We start from the raw sequence: 9,537 nt of genomic DNA on the forward strand, positions 1-9,537 counted from the left end.
AATCAATACTTTATGAAGCATTTAAAAAATTACATTCATTAAATGGAGAAATAATGAAATACCTAAGAATTGGGCATCACATAGCATAGAGATGCCATTTCTTTCTGCCAGGACTGAGATTGGAACTCATGGTCTGGGTAAATCTGTTGCACTGTGTAGCAAGGGGAGGCTTGCTTTTTTGAAGTCAAGAAATTCAAGTCTGTTCCTTAGGCCTGAAATTGATCGCCACCCCTAGAATACATCCTATTTGTGTACATTTTAAATATATGATTTATATTTACATACATATATTGACTCCATATTGCATTTAATGTAGTTATTCATTTTATTTTTTGTTTTGTTCATGTAGTGACCATTTATTTTATTGACTATTATGGCACATAGAATATTGATTACATAGGATATAGGTCTGCATATTTATTTCACTTCATACCTGACACACAGGACTTTCACAGAAAAGGAAAACATGTGTCACCATCTGCTTCTTACTCCATGATTTCTTGTTTGAGAGTGCTGGCATTTGAACTCATGGCCTATAGGGCCAAATTCATGAATGATTGAATGTCAGCATGCCATACTGGGGCAAACTGAGCTGACAGGCATTTCCCAGGACCTGAGATTGAGCCCCAGGGGTTGACAAACTAAGAACAGATTGACATGCAGATGGTAGTATGCTAATAAATATATATCTTTATAGTGTGCCAGAGATGTCTATCCATTATTCAGTTATATAGACTACATTCTTAACAATTCTTGGGTATTTATTATGTCTCCATATAATTAATGTTATTGTTTTCATCCTTAATAAACTATTAAGTAAATCAGTGTTCTGAAATTAATGTGTCCCTGTAAGAAATAGTAGCCTTTTCAAAAACATAAACTCTGGGCTTGGTGCTGTCCCTGCACTATTCAGCTCAAAGCGAGCACTCTATCACTTGAGCCACAGAGCCACTTCCAGAAATAGAAGTCTTTTAGTGCTTCATATTAAATAAAATTAGTCAGCCTACTGAAATCATAATGTCTAATTTTATACGAGTATCACTCATGAGCAACTCATTCAACCATGACACTTACAACATTCAATCATTATTCCTATAAATGGGAATGGGTCTCTTAGGATCTCCTGCCATCCGGAAGTGACATGACTTAGATTCGACTCTAGGCTTATATTGCCGTGCAGGACTATGTCTTCCCCAGTACCCTGCCAGCCTTCAGCAATACAAGGTGAAGTACCCTTTGGAGCCGTGTCATTCAGACCCAAATGGTCATGGTGCAAAATGTTAAAACTTCATCTCACCACTTCTTCTGTGTGCATTTTTCCCTTCCACAAGGCCTGGAGGTCCAGGATCCCAGGATTGCCTGTGGTTCCAGTGGCTGCACCCCAGACTAGAGTGATGGAAGATAAGGCAGAGTTGCCATGACCTGAGTTCAAGACCTTGCTTCACACAAAATAAATAAATAGATAGATAGATAGATAGATAAATAAATAATCTCCCTGGCTTGCAATTGGTGCCGTTTTTTCTGCCAGTCTTTGGATTTGAACTCAGGGTCTGGGTAACTTTGCAGCACTGTGGACAAAGGAGAAGCTCACCGTGCTTGAAGTCAAGAAGGTCAGGCTCGCTCCCTAGGCTTGAATTCAAGCCCCAGCTCTGGGAAACATACTATTTATATATATTGTAATGATAAGATTTATACTTACTTATAGATGTTCAGTACATATCCTGTTTGTTGTGGTTATTTATTGTATTTCTGTTTTATTCATTAACCATTTATTTTATTGACTGTGATAACACGCATTCCATTTATTATTTTGATGACATCCTATCACATAGTATCTAGATTTGTAGAAGTGTTCTCAATGATGTCTGACATCCAGAACGCTCAGAGCAAAGGAAAACAGGTGTTACGCTTGGCTTCTTACTCCACGATCCAATTGTTGGCAGTGCTGGAATCTGAACTCAGGGCCTAGCAGAACCAATTCATGAATGGATGTGTCAAAACGACAACCTCTAGCCCAGGAAACTGCCAGGCAGTTCACAGACTCTAACATCAAGCCACAGGGGTGGACAAAATAGCCATACATGGATAGGCAGGTGGTAGTATACCAATAAATATATATTTGTACAGAGTGCCAGAAACATCTACCTAGGATTCAATGACATCAACTACGTTCCTACCAACTCTTAGGTAGTTATTATGCGCCATTGAAGGAATAGGATTCTTTTCATGCTTAATAAACTATTCAATAAGATCAATGTGTCTAATTTTAGACTAGACCTATGCATGCAGAAACTTCTCAATCATAGTTTGTTAACATTCCATCGGTATTCCGATGCATAGGAATAAGTCTCTTGGGAAATCCCCCGATTGGTAGGTGTCAGGACCAGCAGTTAAACTCAGGGCCTACATTGCTGCATGGGACTATGGCTTCCCCAATAGCCCACTAGCCTTCGCCAATGCACGGTGAAGTACTCTTTGTAGACATGTCATTCAGACCCAGGATGGTCACCATTGAAAGGGGAAAAAAATGTAAAAAATCCATCCCGCGGCTTTTTTTTTCTGTGTGTGTTTGCGTGTGTGTGTGTGTGTGTGTGTGTGTGTGTGTTTTCCTGCAAGACTTCAAAGCCTAGCATCCCAGGATTGGCTATGGGCCCATGGCAGCCTGTCACCCTGAGGTGATTGAAGCTGAGGCAGAGTTACCACTAACTGAGTTCAAATCCCTTCCTTGGCAAATAATAATAGTAATAGTAATAATAATAATAATAATAAACACCCTGGCTCAGAACTCGCACCATTTTTCTACCACTGCTGGGTTTCCAACTCAGGTCTGGGTAAATCTATAGCACTGTGGAGGAAAGGGAAGCTCACCATCCTTGAAGACTACAATATCAGGCTAAGTCACAGGGCCTGAATTGAAGCCCCAGTATTGGCAAAAATAATATACCCACCTGTTTTACATATAGGATCTCTATTTACATACATGTGTGGAATGCCTCATGAATTCAGTATAGTTACTCTTTTTATTGTGTGTCTTAGTCATGTATGCATTTTGTGTTTTATTGAGCATGATGACAGATATAACTGTGCCGAAACGGATGACAACCTATTCCCATGGCTATCGAGTTGCCTATATAGCATTCTCCATCCTCCATGAGAACCTGGACTTTCATAGGAAAACAGGTGGATCGATGTGTTTCTCACATGAGAGTTCATCTATTGGCAGTATTGGGATTTTAACTCAGAGCCCAGCAGGGCCAATTGGCGAAAAGTTCTAGGTGAGGATACCAGCCTGTGAGCAACTAAGGAGCTAGACCTTTCCCAGGACCTGACATCGAACCCCAGGGAGGGCCAGGATAGTCCTAAATTCATAATTTAAACACAGGATCTATATTGACATACATGTGCGGTCATCATTTTGCATTCGGTGCACTTCTCCTTAATTTGTGTCTAATTCATGGAGGTATTGTGTATTTTACTGAGTATGGTGACAGCTATAACTGTGCTGACATGGATGATAAACTTTTCCCATGGTTACAGGGTTGCCTATGCATTCATTCTCCAGCCTAGCTGAGACCCAGGACTTTCACAGGAGAGGAAAACAGGTGCAACGACAGGCTTCTGACATCAGGATGAATCTTTTGTCAGTGCTGGGATTTGAACTCAGGTATGGGTAACTCTGTTGCACTGTGGGGGAAGGGGAGGTTCACCATCCTTGAAGACTAGAATGTCAGGCCTAGTCCGGGGCCTGATCTGAAGTCACAGCACTGGACAAAATAAGAAGCCCAGCTCTTTTAAACATAGGATCTCTATTTATGTACAGGTGTGGTATGCATCTTGCATTCAGTGTAGTTATTCGTTTTATTTTGTGTCTTTTTCAAGGATGTGTTGTGTATTTTATTGAGCATAGAATGACATATAAAACTGTGATGACATGGATGACAACCTATTCTCATGGGTGTAGAGTTGCCAATGTTTCTTGATTCTTGCTGAGACCCAGCACTTGCACAGTACAGGAAAACAGGTGCAAGAATTGGCTTCTCACATCAAGATAAACCTTTTGGTAGTGCTGGGATTTGAACTTGGGGTCTAGGAAGCCCAACAGCCAAATGGGTCCACATGAGCCCATCAACTTGTGAGCCACTAAGGAGATAAGACATACCCAGACCTGAGATCGAGCCCCAGGGTGGGGATGGGGCACAATATTCATCCATTCATAAGCTGAAGCTAGTATGCTAATTACCTATTTGGCTAGAGTAGGAGATGTAGCGAGCTGTGTTCAAATCCTATCTACCATTCAAGTACCGATTCTTGGATCTTTCCCAATGCCTCCATTTCCTGAATGTGATTCTTATTGTCACACTTCATGAACTCTTAATTAAAAATAATTGTTGTGCCATACATCTTGCCTATCATTTCCTATGGGAATCATGCATGAACTAAACTCTTTCGTAGGCCTGAATTCAAGCATCTCATAACATTTATAGACATGTTAAATATATGATTTCTACTTACATCAATATATTCAGTCTATATCATGTTTTTTGGAGTGATATATTATATTTTATCATTTATTTATTTATTTAGCATTTATTTTATGGACCGTGAGTGCACCTATAACATTTATTACATTTATTCCCATCTATTCCATAGCGTGTAGCTTTGCAGACATATTATGAACTTGCATAGAAAAGGAAAACAGGTGTCACCCTTGAAATATTACACCAGGAAGAAATTTTTGGCAATGATGGGACCTGATGTGAATGCCTGAGAGGCCGAATTCATGAATGGGTGAGTGTCAGTACCGCAGCCTCTAGCCCATTCAGCTGCCAAGTGGATGTCAGCACCTGGGATCAAGCCCCAGGTTTGGCCAAAATAGCAGTAACTTTCTATGACGATGGAGATATATAAATAAATAAAATTTATGTATTTATTTTGGTGTCTGGTTGTGGGGCCTGAACTTTGGGCCTGGGTGCTGTCCCTCAGCTCAAGACTAGCACTCTACCACTTGAGCCACAGCACCACTTCCGGCTTTTAATCTTTTTGCCTATGTGGTGCTGAAGAATCGAACCCAGGGCCTCAGGCATGCAAGGTAAGAGCTCTACAACGGAGCCACTTTTCCAGCCTAAATATAAATTTAGATATTTAGGTACTGCCAGAAGTGTCTATCTAGTATTCAATGACATATACTACCTTCCTACCGATTCTCATGTATTTAGTGAGAACTCCATTTAATCAATAGTATTCTTTTAATACATAATATACTATGAATTAAAGTCAATCCCTGTCCAGTGATTATTGGGTCTAATTTTAAGCAAGACTGATTGACGGACTACTCATCCAACCATGACATTAACCACATTCTTCTGGTGTTCCTATGGAAAAGAATATTTTCTTAGGCTCTTCAGCCCCTTGTAAGTGGCATGACCGGGATTCGAACTCAGGGCCTATTGTCCACGTTGGCCTGTGGCTTCACTGATAGAGCCAGCCTTCAGAAATGCCAGATGACCTACAGGTTGCAGCCATGTCATTCACATCCAGGATGGTCAACGTGCAAGGACGGAAAACAGAAACTGCTGACCGTCCTCGGTTTGTGCCTTTTTTTCGGTGCTGTTTTCATTTTCTTTTCCAGTGAACCCCTGAGGTCTAGGACCACAGGATGGGCTGTGGATCCAGAGGCTGCACTATCCCAGCCTAGGGTGATGGAAAATGAGGAGGAGTTGCCACAACCTGAGTGCAAACCCTGTGCTTGGCAAAACTTAATTAATTAATTAACAACACTATTGAAGCTCCCTGCCTTGGATTTCGTGCCATTTTATTGTCTGCCATGCCAGGAATGTCACCTTGGGATCTAGGTAACTCTGATGCCCTTGGGGGAGGCGGAGGAAAGGAAGATCTCCTCCCTTGAATGCAAGCAATTCAGGACTGTTCCCTAGGCCTGAATTCAAGCCCCAGCCCTGGAGAACATAACAATTATAACCATTTTTATTTTATCATTTATACTTACATCCATACATTCAGTCTATATCTTGTTTGTTGGAATGATTAATCATATTTTATTATATATTTATTTGTTTACAATTTATTTTATGGACTATGAGTGCACCTATTACATTTATTACATTCATTCAAATCTATTCCATAGCAGGTAGCTTTGCAGACAAATTATAAATATCATACCTGACACCCAGCACTTGCACAGAAAAGGAAAACAGGTATCATACTTGCAATCTGACTCCAGGAAGACATTTTTAGCAATGCTGGGAACTGAACTGAGGGCCTAGAGGCCCCATTCACAAATGGGTGAGTGTCAGCACAGCAGCCTCTAGCACATTCAGGTGCCAGGTGGATCCCAGGACCTAGGATGGAGACACAGGTTTGGCCAAAATAGCAATACCTTTCTATGCAGACAGTGGTATACAAATATATATTTAGATATTGCCAGTGATGTCTATCTGTTATTCAATGACATATACTACCTTCCTAGTGATTCTCAGGTATTTAGTGAGGACTCCATTTAATCAATAGTATTCTTTTAGGGGATGGGAAGGTGGCTCATTGGGAGAGTGTTATCTTGCATGCATGAGTCCCGATTTCAATTCCTCAGCAACACATGATCAGAAAAAGCTGGGAATGGCACTGTGTCTCACATGGTACCACCCTAACCCTGAGCTGAAATGCTGAGGGATAACGCCAAGGCCCGAGTTCAGTCCCCACTACTGACAAAACACACACACACACACACACACACACACACATACACAATGTATTCTTTTAATGCATAATAAACTATAAATTAAAATCAATCCACATCTTGTGAATACTGGATTTAGTTTTTGCTAGACTAATTGACACACTACTCATCCAACCATAACATTGATCACATTCCTCTGGTGTTCCTATGGACAGGCAATAGTTTCTTACGCTCTCCAGCCCTTTGTAAGTGGCAAGACCGGGATTCAAACTCAGGGCCTAGGTGTGCAGATAGGCCTATGGCTTCGCTGACACCCCACTGACAGAAATGCCAGGTGACCTACAGGTTGCAGTCGTGTCATTTGGACCCGGGATGGTCACCATGCATGGACGGAAAACCGAGAAACCTCTAACTGTTTGCAATTCGTGGCTATTTTTCCTTGCCATTTTCATTTTTTTCCTGTCAGCCATGAGGCCTAGGCTCCCAGGATGGGCTGTGGGTCCAAAGGCTGCACAAACCCAGCCTAAGCTGATGGAAGCTAAGGCAGAGTTGCCACGACCTAAGTTCAAATCCCGTGCTTGGCAAAATACATACATACATACATACATACATACATACATACATACATACATACATACATACATAGAAAATAAAAAAAATGAATTTTAAAAATTTAAAAATACTAATGGTGCTCTCTGGCTTGGATTTCATGCTCGTTTTTTTCTGCCCGGCCTGGGATTTGCACTTGGAGTCTGGGAAAATCTAATGCACTCTGGGGGATGGAGAAACTCACCCTCTTTGAATACAAGCAATTCAAGACTGTTCCCTAGGCCTGAATTCAATCCCCACCCTGTTAATTAATATTCATCCACATTTGAAATGATTAATATCTACATTTTATGTTTACTGCATATTGATTTGAGTGTGTTTATTTTTGTATTATTAATTCATTATGTTTATTGACTATTAATACACTTATAACACGTATTAAATTTATTACATCTTATGAAAATTATACAGATTTGCATATGTATTATATATATCTTACTTCAGACCCAGGTCATTCACAGAAATTTTATAGTAGATGATCCCATGCCAAGAAAAACACAAAGAATACACTAACCAAAGTCTAAATTATCCCTAGGCACCCCAGTGGCTCACATATTTAATCCTAGCTACTCAGGAGGCTGAGAACTGGAAGATGAAATTTCAAAGCCAATGAAGGCAGAAAAGCCTGAGAGACATCATCTCCAATTAACTGGCAAAGTGCCAGGCTACAGGTATAGCTGAAGTGGTAGAAAATCAGCTATGAACAACGAAGCCAAGGAAGAGCAAGCTGAGTTCAAATGTGAGGAGAGAGGAGAGGGGGTTGGGGGAACAGAGAATAAAACAATACCCAAATCCCACCTAATTTATGGTACCAACCAAACTGAAAAGAAAAATGAAGCTTTTTCATTTGTATAACTTTACATGAGCACATATGCTCTTAGATACACTTCAAAGCTATGTTTTTTAATAATATATATATATACATATATATTTTAATAATGCATATATATATTTAAATAAACTAAGAAACCAGCCAATGAATAAATACTTCTGAATTAGTGCCTTAACCATGGCACTATAAATTATTTATACTAAAAGTGTTTTCCAAGTTTCTTTTCTCAGAATCCATCTTTAAGAAGTTTTTTCATGTGCCTGGCAACAGTGACTCATACCTATAATCCTAGCTACTCAGGAGGCTGTGATCTGAGTTTGGCGGTTCAAAGTCAGCCCAGGCAGAAAAGTCTGTGAGACTCTTATCTCCAATAAACCACTAGAAAACCGAAGTGGCACTGTTACTTAAGCAGTAGATCGCTTGCCTTGAGCTGAAGAGCACAGGGATAAACTCTGAGTTCAAGCCACAGGACCCCCCCAAAAATGTTTGTTCATGCAGATCATAAAATTCTAACATTCTGAGCTTTAGGAAACTTTTCTGCCAGGGTCTTATGCTCTTTAGGAAAGTACTCCACTACTGAGATACATCACAGTCCCATTGTTTTCGTTTTTCATTTTACAATCCAGTTTATTCCCAAAATGCTTAGAAGTACCTACTGTCCTCACAGAAGTGAGGTTTTATTCAGAAATCCTACCTTTTGTACTAAGAGGACTCCCCTAGTGTATTTCATGGTAGGCACTGAGGAAAACTTATACGACACAAATGCAGAGAGTTTATAATTGTAGAAAAAAACTCTAAATAGAAATAAATTCAACTGTCCCGATCTTCTAGGGAGAAATGTCCTTATTTTCATTCTCACTCTTCAGGGCAGATGGTCAAAATAGAAACACCAATGTGCTATGCTAAAATGTAAGTTTAGACCCCGTTTTTGAAAAACTCTCATATTATAAAATCAATATGTATCAAATAAAGGTGAAGTGAACTTAAAAATATTAAAAATGCTAATGAAGCTCCCTGGCTTGGAATGTGTGCCATATTTTGTCTGCAAGTCCTGGAATTTGAACCCGGGGTCTGGGTAACTCTATTGCACTGTCAGGGAAGGGGAAGCTCACCCTGCTTGAAGACCAGTAAGTCAGGCCTATTCCCTAGGCCTGAATTCAAGCCCCAGACCTGGAAAACGTACTCCTTATATACATTTTAAAGATAGGATTGAACTTCCATACAGATGTTCAGTCTATATTATGTTTGGTGTGGTTATACATTATATTTTTTTCATTTATTTACCGTTTATTTTACTGACACTGATGCATCCTAACTATGTATTACATTGTTTACATCCTAACATATACCATCTAGATTTGTAGATGTGTTCTCCATCATGCCTGACATGCAGAACTCTCCCAGA

Source organism: Dipodomys spectabilis, unplaced genomic scaffold, assembly GCF_019054845.1.
Source record: "Dipodomys spectabilis isolate Male_0828 unplaced genomic scaffold, ASM1905484v1 ptg000193l, whole genome shotgun sequence".
Classification (NCBI taxonomy): Eukaryota; Metazoa; Chordata; class Mammalia; order Rodentia; family Heteromyidae; genus Dipodomys; species Dipodomys spectabilis.